Source organism: Lissotriton vulgaris, chromosome 8, assembly GCF_964263255.1.
Source record: "Lissotriton vulgaris chromosome 8, aLisVul1.2, whole genome shotgun sequence".
NCBI classification, from domain to species: Eukaryota; Metazoa; Chordata; class Amphibia; order Caudata; family Salamandridae; genus Lissotriton; species Lissotriton vulgaris.
In genome coordinates this window covers 238,141,078-238,158,701 of record NC_141696.1, presented here as the reverse complement: position 1 = coordinate 238,158,701, position 17,624 = coordinate 238,141,078, and positions in this window count along the sequence as shown.

The following is a 17,624-nucleotide window of genomic DNA, read 5'->3' as shown; positions in this document are numbered from 1 at the left end:
TATAATTTCCTGGCCAAGTTCGGAAAAACATCGTCAAGAACTGGTTCAAACTTGTAAGAGACTTTCACCCCAAGAAAGGTGTTAACCAGGGAGTCTGGGCGTATACCCTGTGTATGGGATGCAAGGTTACAAGCATAGAAGGTTGCCACCAGATCTTTGCGAGACAAACCCTGGCAAGCCATTTCAGGGTCCCTCCACAAGGTGGGGAGACCCAGCCGGGCAAACTCAGTTTTTAGATATTTGAACCACGGGATGTTCTCTATAGTAGGCAGAGCAAGAATTTCCTTCAGTTCCTGCCTAAAGTTGGCTAGCTCAGGGCTAGACCATAATCTTCTCCAAAAGGTTAAAGGCTTTACACCCACTACTTCGTCCAACGGTTTTAGGCCCAGATCCAATCTGAGAGGCAGAAGCGGGGTGCTAGCCGGTAACTTTAAAAGTTGTCTAAGAAACTTGTTTTCAACTGTGACTAGCTCTTTCTTGCAAATATGTCCCCAAAGTTTACTGCCGTAAAGAATCGCACCTCTGGCCTGGAGTCTATAGATCTCCAAGGGGGGGCTAGCGGCCTAATAGATAATTTGTTGGCATTGGCTAGCCTAATTATTCCCACTGCTATTTGAGCCAATCTGAGCTGGGGCTTGACTTGGTGTTCACCCCATTCCAGTTTGTCATTCAAGGTCACACCCAGATACTCAAACGTGAAAACTCTTTCAAGCCTATTCGGGCCTATGGTGGCATTGGGGCGTGTTTTTTGGGGGGGATTAAAAATCATGTACTTGGTCTTCAGGGCATTTATTTCGAGACCATGGTCTTGGCAAAATGCCTCAAAGCCCTCAAGAATGCGCTGGATCCCCATTGGGGATTTCGACAGCAGGAGGGTGTCATCCGCAAACATAATTGCGGGCACCCTTCTGCCGCCAAGTCTTGGTGCATCTGTATTGGGAACATTATTCAGGTGATCGGTTACCCCGTTGACCAAGAGGCAAAACAGGGTCGGTGCAAGAACACATCCCTGCCTTACCCCTCTGCCAACGAGAAATCTTTGTGAGAGGGTACCCGACCTCCCACACCTGACCTGAGCATAGTTGTGGGTATGCAATCGAACAATGATGTCTAAAAGAGCAGAAGGGACACCAAGATCGGCGAGTACTGCCCATAATTTGCTCCGCGGAACCAAATCAAAGGCTGCGCGGAGATCGACAAAGACGGTGTACAACGAACCCCCCTCCACCCGCACCGTCTTCCAGAACAAAAGGGCCAAACGAAAAATGTGGTCCATCGTCGAGACCTTGGACCTAAACCCTGCCTGGTATGTGCTTAAAACGGAGTTGCCCGTCATCCAATCCTGCAGGCGGTCAAGTATCAGCCTCGCAAAAGTTTTTTGTGCTACATCAATGAGGCTGATTGGCCTATAGTTGGCTGGGAGCAGAGGAGAGCCCTTCTTGAAGATGGGTACAATCTCTGCTCCCAGCCAAGTACTAGGGACTGCCATTCCCCCGGGAATTGCATTGAAGACTTCCAAAAGATACGGGCCCAAACCCTGGGTTGGTGCTTAAATAAATCACCCGGGATTTTATCTAACCCAGGGGCCGTGCCCGAGGGCAGTTTGGATATTATATTATGGACCTCCCTTAAGGTGAATTGCAGTGTCTCAGCACCCTCGACAATTCCAAATTGCGCGGTAGACCCACCAGAAGGTACATGATGTTCGGGCGTCAGGTCATCACGATGCTTAGGGGAACTAGGGCTAACCTCTTCATAGAGGCTGCGAAAGTGGTCCTCCCACACTGAGGCCGCTATATTAGCCTCCACAGCCTGAGTCGGCTCGGCAGACCCTGTTCTCACTATCTGCCAGAATTCACGGGCATCTCTAGTCTGAAGAGTGGCCAGCATATTATCCCAGTTGGAGTAATCCCATTCCACCTTTGCATGGTGGATTGCTTGCTTTAATTCCGCCCTTCTGATCATAATTAAATCTGTATCCCTTGGATATTTCAATACAGCGAGGAGGTTGGCCTTTGCCTTCCTGCAAGCTGAATTATACCAAGAGGGTCTTTGGCCCCTGCGGATCCCCTTCCGCACAATTGGATTTAAAAATTCCATAAGGGTGTCCACCAATTCTATATGGAGGGTACCCAACTTGCGGAATATATTTTCTGGCGGGGAGTGACTAATAAGAGCCCCGACCCGTTCAAATATGGGGAGTAGCTGAGCGTACAACTCGGAAATGTGGGCAGGATTGTCCAGAAGCTTTGCCCACCTCACTCTACGCCTATCGTTTGTAGGAATTAATTTGGGATTTGGGGATGCCTCTGCCAGTGGGTCGCCCAAGTACCCGCTTGGCGCGACCAAGAAAAGAATTAACGCGTTGTGGTAACTGTCAGTTCTTTCGACTACCACGAAGTCAGAGACCCTATTCCAGTTCGATGTCTGAACCAGAATATAGTCCAAATGAGACCCTTGCCCTGATTTGTTAAAGGTGGGTTTTGAGGGGATGTCACTCTTAAATCGGCCATTGCAAGCCCTCAGGGAATTACTGAGAGTGAGTGCCGTAATTTGTGTTGCTAGAGGAGACCATGGCTTTGGTGGGGGGCCAACCAATTGTGGAATTCCCCACTGGTCATCCTCGTCCATAAGTGCACCCTCCATAGTCAGGGTAAGTGGCTCAAACTGGCAGTTGAAATCTCCGCCCACCACAATCCCGGCACCCAGAGGAATTCTGGGGAGAAATAGAGAAAGCTCATCCCAAGTGGGTGAGGGCTTAGTTATGCCCGTCGGTCTTGAGTATAGGTTTATAAGCGCAGGTTGGCTATGGTTCGGCCATTCCAACAACACGCACTGAATATCCAGAGAATTAGTATGGAGGGCCCTAGCCTTGCATCCCAGATGGGAAGCCACCCATATACCAAGCCCGCCCGAGGGCCGTCCTTTCCCCTCCCATTTGGCTGGGATAGTAAAGGTTGCATACCCAGAACGCCATGTGTCCTTCCGTGCCCATGTCTCCTGAAACAGGCATATATCCTGATCATCGATGAAAGACCCCCAGTCAGGGGAGTCTAACTTGCCCTGAAGGCCCGCCAAATTCCATGAAAGAATGGACAGTCGGGTTGTACGCTCTCCAAGTGGAGTAACAGGGGAGTCAGATACAGAAGGCTCAGTAGAATCCGCCAGCACGGTGGGGGGTTTGGTGGTTTGGGATTGCACACCAATCTTTCCCTCGCCAGTGGCGTTTAGTTGGGTACCCATGCTCTGTTGAGTCTGTGAACTTCAATCACAGTTATCCAATCCTGAGAGCACATCAAACCTGTTTGCTGACTCCAGGGGTGTAAAAGGTCTCAGGTGGTCCATTCTACTATTCAAGTTTCTATTAGGCCTGGAAGGTACCATATTCCACCCAAAGGGATCAGCAACGAGTAGGGGCTGAGGAACTTGTAACGGATGTCTGGAGTTGAAAGGAAATATGGGTGTAGTATGATTAAGAGCCATGGGGCCAGAATAGGTGTGTTGGAACACTAAGGATCTCGGATAAAAGTAAGTCAGCGGGCGTGGGATGATAGAATTAGAACCACTACCTAGAGGCCAATTTAGTATATAATTAACCGCTCGGGGGTCTCTGAAGTTTATAACAACCAGATCCCCATCGTTGTCCTTGGTCCTATTGCCCAGCCAGGGCAAACGCCTTACATGAACAATTTCTCCATTGATATTTTGTGCAAGCGGTCTAAATTGGCTGAGCCAGTGCATGATTTTATTTTTCAATTGATGGAACCCTTCCCTCTTGTTGTCAGGTAATCTAGGGACCCCTGTCAGCACAACCACATAGGGGAGGGCTTCCGGGGGTAGTTCTACTGGAGGTAGTTTATGAGACGGTGACCAGAAATTTCTAATGGAACCCCGTGTAATCTCCCGTGTGTTCTCCCGTGTGTTTCCTACGGATGCTTTTCCTGGTCCCCTATTGGGTGCACTAACTGAATTAAGAATTAAGTTAGAGCGCTCGATAACCGATGGAGCCCTCAGTTGCTTAGGGTGTGTTAAATCAATAGATTTGGCCGGGGGTTTGGGGGGAATGGGAATGGCTGGTGTAACCAGGGCTAGGGGCGGAACAGTGCCGCTCACTAGTCCATTAGATAATCCTACGTGCTTGCTGAGTGCAGATTTGATGTCCTCGAGCCTGTTCTCTACCCTATTCAACCTCTCTATAATAGGCAAGATGAAAGACCTTATTAGGTGTTCCATATTATCTAGCGAGACCGCAAGAGGAGTGTTCTTTAGAGCAAGATCTGCAGGGATATCAGATTGAAGCGTGTTATTCGCTGGCTGAGGAGGTGATTCCAATGTTGGAGGGAGTGTCAGAATTGGTGAATTAACTAGTGCGGCCATTGGGGGCGAAGTAGATGTAATGGTAGGCCTTATGGATTTGCCAAAGTCAGTGGGCCGATTCACAGAACTAACTTAAGACAAAATCCTAAACTTACTACCATTTTGGTATTCACAGAAGGCACTTACTCATTTTGGTATTCACAGAAGGCACTTACTCATTTCGGTATTCACAGAAGTTAGGAGTCCTAACTTTGGGACTCCTAAATGCCTTCTGTGAATGCCGAAAGTCTTAAAATTAGGATTTTTCTCAGTTTAGTAGTAGTAAAGTTAGGACTCCTAACTTTAGGACTCCTAAATGCCTTCTGTGAATACCGAAACTCTTAAAATTAGGATTTTTCTCAGTTTAGTAGTAGTAAAGTTAGGAGTCCTAACTTTACTACTACTAAACTGAGAAAAATCCTAATTTTAAGACGTTCCATATTCACAGAAGGCATTTAGGAGTCCTAAAGTTAGGAGTCCTAACTTTACTACTACTAAACTGAGAAAAATCCTAACTTTAAGACTTTCGGTATTCACAGAAGGCATTTAGGAGTCCTAAAGTTAGGACTCCTAACTTCTGTGAATACCGAAATGAGTAAATGTCTTCTGTAAATACCAAAATGAGTAAGTGCCTTCTGTGAATACGAAAATGGTAGTAATTTAGGATCTTGTCTTAAGTTAGTTCTGTGAATCGAATCGGGCCCAGTATGTCTGATCTTTGGCTTTGTGGTGCGCCCCCTTTCCGTCTTCTCTTGGCAGGTGGAGGGCCATGTGCCTTAACGGGCATTGATTTTTTAGATTTATTTAGAGCTGGTTTAGTTCGGACAACAGTCCGGGGTGTCTGATGTGTCTCTATTAAAATCGGACTGGAAAGAGAAATGTCAGCGGGTGGCTGAGTTGTGGGGCCTAATGGTGTCGGGGTGGATTCGCGTAACAAAAGGGGGAAGCTCTCCAGAGATAGGGGATCTTCATTACTGCCGGTTAGGCCTACAATGGGTGGAGGAACATTAGGTAGGGAATCTATAGAAATCCTATTCTTTAAGCTTTCTACAGAACGACGACATTCTGCTCGGCGCACTGCCAGTAGCTTTTCCCTTCCTGGATCGGTAGGAGCCCGTGTAAAATAGTTGTCAAGTGTCCCAACAGTATTATTTACTCCCGTTTTTTCCATGGTAGCTTTATCAGGACTTTGCGCCATTGCAAGGGGGTTAACTGGGAGGTACTATCCACAGTAGTGATGAAAGGGAGTAGGCCCAGCCCGGCCTCACTCGGTCTCTGAGGGCCTCAGAGGGCCCGCCATTGTCCCGGGCTTCTCCCGGGGGCTCCCGCGCAGCGGGATTAGCAATTTGTTTAAATAGGGGCTTGAGTTAGTGGGGCGGGGCAAGCAGGGAGAGCGGCCCAGGTGATGGTGATTCGGGCTGGCGGGCACTCCTGGGAGATGTAGTCCCGGTCCCGCTCCTCGCAGCCCTGCCGGCAAGTCACGCACCCACAACAAGGTCACGCACCCACAACAAGGCCAACACTTCCACTGACCACAGGCCCACTCGAACACACCCCACGATGCGGGACCCGCAAAGCGGGTACCGCGAGGCGCTGGAGAAGAAACAGGAATCAGTACCAGGGTCCCGGCAGGTAAAACGATATCAGCAAAGTGTCCCAAATGAGCTCCAAAGGCTGGGGTTTTTCACAATCGTTGGTGGGGCGGGGCAAGCAGGGAGAGCGGCCCAGGTGATGGTGATTCGGGCTGGCGGGCACTCCTGGGAGATGTAGTCCTGGTCCCGCTGCTCGCAGCCCTGCCGGCAAGTCACGCACCCACAACAAGGTCCAAAGGCCAACACTTCCACTGACCACAGGCCCACTCGAACACACCCCACGATGCGGGACCCGCAAAGCGGGTACCGCGAGGCACTGGAGAAGAAACAGGAATCAGTACCAGGGTCCCGGCAGGTAAAACGATATCAGCAAAGTGTCCCAAATGAGCTCCAAAGGCTGGGGTTTTTCACAATCGTTGGTGGGGCGGGGCAAGCAGGGAGAGCGGCCCAGGTGATGGTGATTCGGGCTGGCGGGCACTCCTGGGAGATGTAGTCCCGGTCCCGCTGCTTGCAGCCCTGTCGGCAAGTCACGCACCCACAACAAGGTCCAAAGTCCAACACTTCCACTGGCCACAGGCCCACTCGAACACAACCCAGGATGCAGGACCCGCAAATCGGGTACCGCGAGGCGCTGGAGAAGAAACCAGAATCAGTACCAGGGTCCCGGCAGGTAAAACGATATCAGCAAAGTGTCCCAAATGAGCTCCAAAGGCTGGGGTTTTTCACAATCGTTGGTGGGGCGGGGCAAGCAGGGAGAGCGGCCCAGGTGATGGTGATTCGGGCTGGCGGGCACTCCTGGGAGATGTAGTCCTGGTCCCGCTGCTCACAGCCCTGCCGGCAAGTCACGCACCCACAACAAGGTCCAAAGGCCAACACTTCCAATGGCCACAGGCCCACTCGAATATACCCCACGATGCGGGACCCGCAAGCGGGTACCGCGAGGCGCTGGAGAAGAAACAGGAATCAGTACCAGGGTCCCGGCAGGTAAAACGATATCAGCAAAGTGTCCCCAATGTTGTATTTCTTTTGATTCATACTAGTGAATTCACAGGTTCCATGTTTGGCCAATCTGCACGCCCCACAACAACCACAATTATAAAAACCTATGGATCGTTGTGTGAGCCAGGTTGGATCATCATTGGTCAAGCTTGGGACAGTTGGGCTGAGTCTGTTCCTAAGTGTCCTGCCTCTCCTAAATGTGATCTGAGGATGAGAAGTTATACAGTTGTAAAGAGATGCATCCGCTCTTAAGATACTCCAATGTTTGGCAAGACTTTTTCTTAAAACTTGACTTAAACCGTTAAAGTCTGGGACAAGCTTGACAGGTTGCCCTCTTGCTGGTTTAGTGGTTTCCAGCTGTTTGTTGAACCATCAAAGTGGGACAAACACAGACAATGTGAAGCAGAGATTCAGGTCCCTGGTGGCATAGACGGCAGGACTGGGCTTCACTTTGACTGGACATCCTCCATTTTGGCATAAGGTCTGGCGTGTGTATTTCCCCAAATCTTAGGGCCAAAACGACTGTTTGTTCTTACAGTGGTAAGGTGCAGCTAGCAAGGCTTACGATTTCAACACCAGCCACCCGTGGCCACGTTTTGACAGGGTTTCTTTGTCTGCCATCCAACTTTGCAGTTTTGTAGATTTATTTACAAGCTTCTTAAAGGTTTTCCCCGAGATTTTAGATTTTCAAAGGTCACCCAGTTCAAGCGTCGTAATACTGATTTCTAAAAATGACTTGTAAGCACAATTGCCCCTTGGGAAGTTAATTTCAATCTAGACTAGATTTGCCAGAGTGTTTTCCGCTGCTGCTTGCAAGTTATAGCAAAGCTTTGCAAACGCCGCCGGCCTACTGAGTGTCTGTTTTGTGAGCAGAAATTCTAGCAGGATTTGCGCCGGAGAAGCCGACTTGGGGAGCCTCAAGATTTGTTTATAGGCTCTTATCAGTTTTTCTAACAAATGATCATCATCGCCCAACATAATCTCCATTCCATATGCAAGGGTTGGCAATGGTTTAGCTTTGAAAACTGATCCCATGGGCTTTAGATTGTGACCTTTAATAGATCTGGCCAGTGACGAGAAGCCATAATTAAGGGCCTGCGCTTTCGCCCTAATCGCCGTCTTCTGGGAAACAAAGGAGGAATTTGTGTCTATTTTCACTCCTAGGTATACGTAGAGTTTGACCTCCTCAATTTTGTTTCCGTTAACAGACCATTTTTTATTTATCTTGAAGGGACGATTGCACACCATCACACTTGTTTTAAAAACATGTATTTCCAGGTCATTCTTTTCGGTGTAAGCTCCCAGAGTGTTGAGCAGCCTTTGGAGTCCTATTCGCATATTGCTGAACAACACCAGGTCATCTGCATAGAGGATATGTGACAATTGTTTACTTCCAACAGACGGAGTGTGGGCAATCTGTTCCTCAAGCTCAGTGGAAAGATCTGACAAAAATAAGTTAAAAAGTGGACCTTCCTTGATATGCAAGAGCCGTCTCCGATTTTGATTTTGACCCAGGTGTCGGAGTATACTAGCCTAATTGCTTGAAGGATGCTCGATGGGATGCCCCATTGCTGAAGCTTAGCCCATACTTTGTCCCTAGGGACACCATCAAAAGCTGCTTTAAAGTCAATAAAGCAAAAGTAAAGGTGTGTCCTGGTTGCTTTCGCTCTGTTCCAGATTAGACTCAGGGACATAAGATTAGTTAAAGTACCTTGGCCCCTTTGGGAGCCAGTTTGATTTAGGGGAATTCTTCCATTATCAATGCGCCCAAAGTTCCAAATCGCGGAGTATCAGCGCTGAAAAATATTTTAACTCGACATCCATCAGTGCTATTAGCCTATCCTTTTTAGGTGAACAAGCCAGGTCTTTTTTTAAAATGGGATGAAGGATGAGCCCCTCCAGCTATCAGGAATAACATTGTTTTCTAAAATGAAATTGAACATCGATGCTAGGTAAATGGCCCATTTTTGGGAAAGATGTTTGAATAAGGCCTGTGGAAGCCCATTTTGACCGGGGGCACAGTCGGCCCGGGAGTTTTTGATGACCATCTCTACTTCGGCTGCTGAAATTTTCCACTGTACTGCAGTGGTTTTATTGGGGCAGGATGTACTAGTAGGATGAACCAAATCGCTCTTGAAATGTGACTTTAAATATTATACCCAGTCTGTCTCACTGATATTAGCATTATTTGCAGCTGCAGGGCCTTTCTCGTTCCGATTAATTATATACCAAAATCTTTTCGATTCGTGCATTTTGGAGACATGATGTAACTGGGCCCATAGTGCTTCCTGTTTAGCTTGTTTGTACTTCCAGATCTCTTTTTTTAGCCGCTGTCTTTTATTACGGAGCTTTTGCTGTAGGTATAGGTCTCCCAGATGTTGGCATGCTTGCCAGAAGATTGTATCTGTTTCCTTGCTCATGGTCCGAATGTGAACAGGCAGAATTGATGATTTGCCATGATCAATTCCTCTCAGTAGGGCCCCCTATCCCTGAGACGATAGGTCTGCCAGGAGGGAAAGGTAGATGTGTGTGTATTTTTGGTAGAGTGTATAACCAAGGGAAGGTGGGTCTAAATACTTTCATATAGCAAAGCTCATCCTCATCCAATAAACCTGCAGTGTGCCAATCCGTCAAAAGTTTGTTGATTTTAAGTGTGAGAGGACCTGTAGAATTATGTGTTAACAATTCGTAGCAAGTGGTATCTTGTAGTTTTTGCTAAGATCTCCTGATTGTAATCATCACGATTCATAACTACGACATTCCCACCTTTGTGCGCTTCCCTGATAAGAATGTCATCATCAGTGCTACGAGTCTTAAGAGCTAGGATTTCGCCTAGAGAAAGATTGTCCTTATGTTTATATTTTTTTGTTTCTTTTGTTGTCATGTTTTTCTATGTCTTCCAAAACTTTCTTGTAAAATACGTCAATCTGGTTGCCCCCAGGGAGAGTGGTTGTCCATTTAGATTTGGTTCTAAGACCACTTGCTAAAGTGTAGTCCATATCGATATTCAACTCCTGTAGGAGTAATTCCATGCCGAACGGTGGTTGTTCCACATCTGTGAGTGATAGAAGCAATTGTGTTGCTTGTATATCATGTATAGTTTGCACATTAGACAAAAGACAGACTTTCTTGGTGCTTTTATTCATAGTAGGGTTACAAGCAAAGTGTTGCTTTATTTTAATACCCCTGATGTATTTATAAAGGTCAATTTTCAGTTTGCAAATGTGACCAGGTTCATAAGGGTTAAGGCTTAAACCTTTGCTGAGAAGGGAGATCATATCTGGAGTAAGCGATTTGGAAGACAGATTGACTACCTGTACTTCTCTATCGTATGTGTCTAATTGTTCTTCATGTCCCCTGACCTCAACTTCTTTTTGTATTCTTCTTTGTCCTTCTCTCTTCCCTCTACGGGTCTATGTCTTGCCCACTTTGTGTTGGTTGTGTTCTGTCGCCCATTCTTATTCTTTGTACCTCCCTTAAAAAAGACGACTTATTTAATTCTGAACCAGATGGAGTTTCACATTCACTCTCACTGGTATGGACGGTGCTCAAAGATGTTGAGCTGGAAGAGATAGAGGTAATTCCTGGTCTGATGGATCTGTCTGCTTGTCGACCACTGTACAATTTGATCGTATTTTCTAGCATATGTAAAAACTCTTCCTTCTCTATAGTAAAATTCGTCTCTCTGCAACTGCCTCGCTTTCCTATTTTTTATTTCGTTTTGATGTGTGAGTAAAATATAATTTAGAATAATGTAATTATTTTCTGTTGCTTCCTGGATATTCAGGTCTTTAATCTCTTTTTTGCAGAGAAGCGATCTCTGATTGTAGTATGGTCACTTTTCGGTCAGCACTCTCTTAGTATGTTCATGAGCATATTAGAATTGGCAGTTAAGGACTCTTCCCATTTCTCTAGGAGGTACTCGTCTAAATCGTTATGAGGAGGAAAGATCTGAGATCTAAGTCCTCTTGGGACTCTATTAAGTCTTAGATCTTGGTTTAGAGTGGCCCCATCCCACCACTTGGAATTCTCCATTTTTTTTAGTCTTTCTAACTTGAGAAATTTGTCACAGAGTCACTCTCTGCGTGAAGGGTTCCCGCTTGTAGAGGCTATGCTTGTTGTAATGCCTTTCGCAAGATTTTCAAATAGTTCTTCTGCTGGCTTATCTCTGTCCATATTTGAAAGAGAACCTATAAGTATAAATTGAAGGTTAGAACTGTTGTATACTGTATACTGTACATATATCATTCCTGACACGAGATGGCACGCTGCTTCCCTCGTGACATCTCGTGTCAATCGCCTTCTGTTATGACATGCACAAGCCACTGCATCTTTCGAATATGTATGTTGGTGATGGCTTGAGAATGATGGGGCATTAACTGTAAGACTGGACTTTCTCCAGACGTGTTTCCAATAAACTCCTCTCATCAAGGTTCCTGTGTCCTCCAGTCTTTCCTACACTGGCGACGAGGGAAAAAAGACTTTATTTTCTGCTTTAAGAAGACTTCTTCATTGAAATTTTAAAGGAAAAGACAATTTTCAGTTTTTTTAACTTATTTTTGATCTACTGGAACTCTTTGAATTCCACAGTGACTCAGTGCCTCAGGCGGATCCCTACATCGACTCAAGCGACACCCGCCCCAACGTTGTGGCTGCCCTTCCCGAAAACTGAAAATTGCACTAGCTAGAGGGTTTTGAGTAACTCGGGAAGTATGGGGCTCAGCAGCTTTATAAACGCAAATGTTGATCTGGAAATAAATCTACTAGGGTGCCAAAACAGGAGAGGGGAAACGAAAAACCAGCCAACTAGTGTTTCATCACTTATGGATTTACTCCTGTGACTTCCTCAGGGCTGGGGAGGATACAAAGGATACATAGTATTAAACTAAACAAATGCACTATGGAAATGCACACAATTTAAAAGGTGTAGTGGTGACACAGCACCTTAAGTGGAAACCCTACGGGAAAAAAAAACACTGCAACTAACTGTGGCTAAATGAGTTGACAAAACAGAAAGTAGTAATCAAGTGACATAGTGAGCACTGTGTATCATGAACATTATTAAGATAGTGCTTAAGTGAGAAATTTACATATTCTATTAATAGAGATGCACAATAAAATTCCACGGGGTGTGAGAAAGAAAAAACAAAAGTGTAGCTGAAGGCAACGGGCCCAGATCGGGAAGGGAAAGAAGTAACTCCGGGCGTAGGACTACGCTATGCTCGCGTAGTTTGCGCAACTACGCACTACGCGAATTGCACGTAGCTCAGTACAAAAACGATTAGCGGGAATTTTTGGCTTGTTCGCTGCCCTCAACCTCATGTTGGCGACCGCGAGCAAGCAAAATAACATCCCAGCGAGACTTTCTCCTCGTTCGCGATCAGCAACATCAAGTTGCCAATTGCGAGCTTTGAAAATAAACCTTCCAGTGAGATTCTCAACGAGGGAAGGTCAGGTTTCTCATTGCGAGTGGCCGCGTATGCTCGCGACCGCTCACAATGAGAAACTACCAGTCCGCGTTGAGAAAGCTGCTGCTGGAGTACAAATCTACTCGAGTGGCAGAAAACGACAGCTTGCACTGTGCAAGATGCGGTTTGCAATGATTGCACAGTGCGGACAAGCATCTGTCACAATGCAAACAGTGCGAACAGGAGAAAAAGATAATGGCGGATATGAGTGTCTAAAAATAAATGAGGCAGTGTAGTAGGCCAAATTTGAAAATAATGGGAGCGCTTACTGCTCTGCCGGTGATACTACTAACCCGGCTGGTTGAGGCTTCAAATCGCCCAATAAAATGTGGATGAATGTATAAGTGGATAAATGTGGCACTTAGATATACTAATATCCTCTGCAATATAAAATTGAAAAAGAGAGAATTCACTAACCAGATCTTACCTTGTATATTGGTTAATTGATCAGATAGCAAAAGGGCTGCGAGTGTCCCAAGCAAATCGAGAGTCCTCGTTGCAAATTTACTCCTGTTAAGATTAACCTGAGATGAGCTCATAGTTACTATAGAATTTGCTACTCTATCTACTCTATCTATGGACTGAGGTTGTGTTCTTACCTCCAGTGGGTGCGCTGTGAAGTACTCGCGGTCTCCTCTGTAATGATTAATTCTCCAAGTGCGGAAAGCTATTGAAACCTGAAATGGTTTAAATACGTCAACTAGAATGCTGACTTAACATAGACCACTTGCTAAAGTGTAGTCCGTATTGATATTCAACTCCTGTCGAAGTAATTCCATGTTGTACGGTGGTTGTTCGACATCTGTGAGTGATAGAAGCAATTGTCTGTCCTACTGAGAGGATAGCGGAATATGTGGATTTGTTCATTGGTCCAATGGTACGTAATTTAACATCACATATCCATGAAACCAAACACATTCTGAGTATTCTAGCGGATTTACAATGGTAACCAGGAATGATTTTAGCTACCTTGAATGTGGTGTCCCTGTACACCAGCATCAAACCAGATCTTTGCCTATGTGCAGTCACTCGCTTTCTACACAACAGACCGGTGACACAATGGCAACACACCACCATGCTCATCTCCATGATGAGCCTGATTGTGGATAACAATTTTTTTATTTTTGACAAACGGTGGTACAAACAAGTCAGAGGGGTAGCCATGGAGTCCACATTTTCGCCGTCCTTTGCGAATTTGTTCATGAGCACTTTGGAAGCTGAATGGATTTAGGACAGCAAGGGAGCACCATAGATTGACTCCATCATCTATTGGGGTCGGTACATAGATGAGGACCTGGGGCCCCCTCTTGGGGATCAGGACTCATTCCAGCAGAGGCTTGCAGCAGGGCTCAGGCAGATACAGGCTGGCCCAGTTGCAGCTAGGCAGTTGCAGGGAGGCTTCTGGAAGCTTATTGTGTCCCTGTAGCTCACACAGGAGGTCAGCCAACTTACCCTTAGAGTTACCCTGGGTAGCCTGGGATCAAGGCAAACAGGTCCAAACGTCCTACTTTACACAGCAAGTCAGTCCGTCAGGCAGCAGGGCTGTCCTCTGGCAGAAGGGTAGTGTTTTTTCTGAATTTTTTGCAGGTTCAGGAGTGTTTTAAGCTCAGTGTCTGAGACTTCCAGGTTTATCCCAAGTGCCAACCTATTGGTAGAGGGTGCCCCCTTTGTCTCATCTTCACCCTTTCCTCAGTTTGGCTCCCTACCCAGCTAGGTTCAACAAAAGGCAGGCAGTCCTAAGTGTGAGTTGCAGGGTCAGAGCAGGAAGCCCTTAATAGTCAGGAAGGGTGTGGGCAAGCCCTGCAGCTGTCCCTTTGAAGTTCAGGAAAGTTGCAAAGTTGAGTGCCATTCCCAGGAAATATTGCTCAGAAAATCCCCACAACCAAGGCCTTTTGTGACTATATCTGAAAGACATGCAGAAAACACCACAAGAGAGCCATTCACAGTCATATGGCTCTGAGCACTCACAGCAAGGCACAGTTGGTTTAGGCACAAATATTTCTACTTTCTAAAATATACTTTTTCAAAATTGCAACTTCAAATCCAACTTCACTAGAGGATTTTAAACTACGATTCATTTGAGTATAAACAGTGTTTATTTATCTGCTACCAATCAGAAGTTAGCACTTATTAAATGTAATAAGGTAATCAGGTGTTAGCCTATGGGAGAGATATGCCTTATTGCAGTGAAAAATGACTTTAGGAATTTATCACTGCCAGGATGTGTAAAAGGTAAATACGCTTGTCTTACTTTTTAAATACAACATACAATCCTGTATGAGCATTTAGGGTCTACTTTAGGGGTGTCTTATAACTATTAATGTTCAGGCCTGGCAAAAGGTTTATTTCACTAGGTTGAAATGGCAGTTTAAAACTACACACACAGGCTGAAGTGGGAGGTCTGAGACAGGATTTGCAGTGCTATTTTAGTGGGTGGCACAAGGAGTGCTGCTCTACACTAGTAGCCTTTAAGTTGTAGGCCCTGGTGGCATGTAGTACCATTTTCCTGGAACTTATACGTAAATTAAATGTGCAAATTAGGTATTGTTCAGTCTGACCATGTTTTAGGGAGAGAGCACAAGCACATTACCTTGGTTAGCAGGGAAGGAGTGCCAAGAATTGTACACTCACCAAAATGTGGGTTCAGTAACAGAAGGCCAAAACCTGGGGACTGGCCTTGCAAAAAGGGCCAGGTCCATCAATTCCCATCTTTGTTATCTCAAAACAGATTGCTTTATTTTTTTCTGCTGCATATATTTTCTCTCTATACCAAAAAAACGTACATTTGCAGGCCCTCCATTTTAATCAAATATAGAGCTAGTGGTGAACAGAAATGATTGTGTCTTAAACCGGCGGTGCTTTTTCCCTTTTTCAGTGACCATGTGTTACTGCAGAATTGAATCCTAGTTGGTGCAGTGGGGAATAGTGTTGTACATTTTTTGCGACATGAGGTACCAGCCTGTGGCAGAATGCAATGTAAATATATAAGACACTATGTTAAACTTGCATTACACACAGTATAACATAGGATGCTACAAAATACGTCAAACATTTTAAGTTTAAGATTTAAAAAAGTGCTTTTAAAATAAAGATTTTAGTAACACGCAGACTGTGCCTAAGGCAAACATTCTTTATGTATCCATTAAAATCACATACTCCACAGCTCAGCTGTTAACACTCCCACAAAACCTCTGAAAAGGAATACATCTTTGTCACCAAGAAGCTTCATGTGAGTCCATCAATTAAATCCAAAACAGGTTTCCGAGCGGCCTTTACATTTGCAGATTGACCAACTGCACACACTTACATTTCTTTAAAGCATCAGGCACCTTACAAGAATGCTTGTTTCTTGTTAATCAGTCTGTCCCTCTATGGCTTGGCAGCAAACGAGACTCCCTCTCTTCTTCTAAAGCTGAGACATCTCAGGGACACTTGTCTTTAATAAAAAGAAAGGGAACTGTTTTTGTTAATTTAAAGGAATATACCACAGTGTGCCCCCACAGATCCCGTCCACTTTGACCCCTGCCCCAGGTGCATAATAAAACAAGTGATCAGCTCTGATATAAGCTGGCGCAACTCCCCATGATACCATGAGACTTATATGGATGGCTTTTTTTGTGCTGCGCTACCTCGGAAGGGCTGCGTGCTTCTATTAGGCATCTACAGCCCTTACATTAACATGAAAGATCTCTGAGTTAATGCATGTTTCTCTGGCAGCAGAGCTCCGAAGCACAAAGTTCCCATTACTGCCCTATGTTCCCAGTGGTGGACAGTAATTTTAGCAGGGAGGTGGGAGGGCAGGAAACACACGCTCACATAAACACTTACTATTAATTTTAGCAGGCAGGTGGGAGGGCAGGAAACACACGCTCACATAAACACTTACTATAACCCATGCATTCACACACAAACACCCATTCACATCATTAATTTAAAAATTCATCCATTCATACATAGACACATGCACCAAACATTCAAAAACATAAAAAACTTACCAGCGCTGCAGCTCGGGAGGGAAGCCTCGGTGGTCCCGGGAAGGTTGGGACTGCTGCCTTCGCTCAAAAGCTGACCTTAGGTCAGCTGATGAGAGGAGGTGGCAGTCCCTCACTCTTCACAGAATGGGAGGGGTTCAGTGAGACTGCTGACCCCACCCCACTCTGTGACGATGTGCCACTGACTGTCACTCGGCCCCGGGCTCTTTAGAGTTTAAAACTGAAGGGTCCAGGTCTGAGGCAATTAGTGATGCTCCCCCTTGCCATGAAGGGGAGAGCCTCGGGACATATGTACCAGGCTGATGAGGCCAGACCCACAGAGCTGTGAAATACCCAAAAAGGTTCAGCTCAGTCAGTCAGTCCGGGAGCCTGCACATTAAGCTCATGTACAGTGCCTGACCTTAACACGAAGAGTTTCTATCCGCCTGACCTTTGCTCAGTCTAACAAACAATCTTCTTGTTGAGGGGAAAAGGTTTGGGGGGTCTCATCTGCCAGTAAAGATGGTCTGCGCATGTATGTTTCCAAGCTCGGCTATCAGCAGAAATATTCATGAACCTAGACAATTTTCAAGTTATTGTAAGCGCTGAAGATACCAAAAATAAGGTCCCAGCCCCTCCTTTCCCTTTTCTATGCTGTCACAGAAAACAGCATCACGATAGGCCCCAGGGGCCTCATTTTTGAGGTTGTGTGTCACTTTTACGCAGCCGGTGCGTCACTTTTTGTGATGCACCAGTGGCGTAAAAAATGCGCCTTGTTGTGCCATATTTACATAGTGACGCGTCTAGGTAGATGCGTCACTTTGTAAACCCCTGCGCCACATTATACCTGCGCCAGGTATAATGTATGCAAGGTGGGCGCATTGACGCAAGAAAGGGTCATGGAAGTGGCGTAGTGAAATCTATGAGATTTCACTGCGCCACTTCTAGGACTCAAATGCGTCAAAATCTTACGCCTGCCTCACAGCAGGCGAAAGACTGACGCAAGCCCTTTCACATGGGGCTTGCCCCATGTGAAAGGACACATTGCTGGAGTTGCGTCACTTTTGTGACACACTCCAGCAATGCGTCACTGATGCGCCTACAGATACGTCAGAAATACTGACGTATCTGCAACTCCTTGCAACATGATGCGTCATACTGTAAATATGATGCGTTATTGGTGTCGCAAGGAGGGCGCAATGAAAAGTGACGCATCGCTGTTTTCACGCAGCGATGTG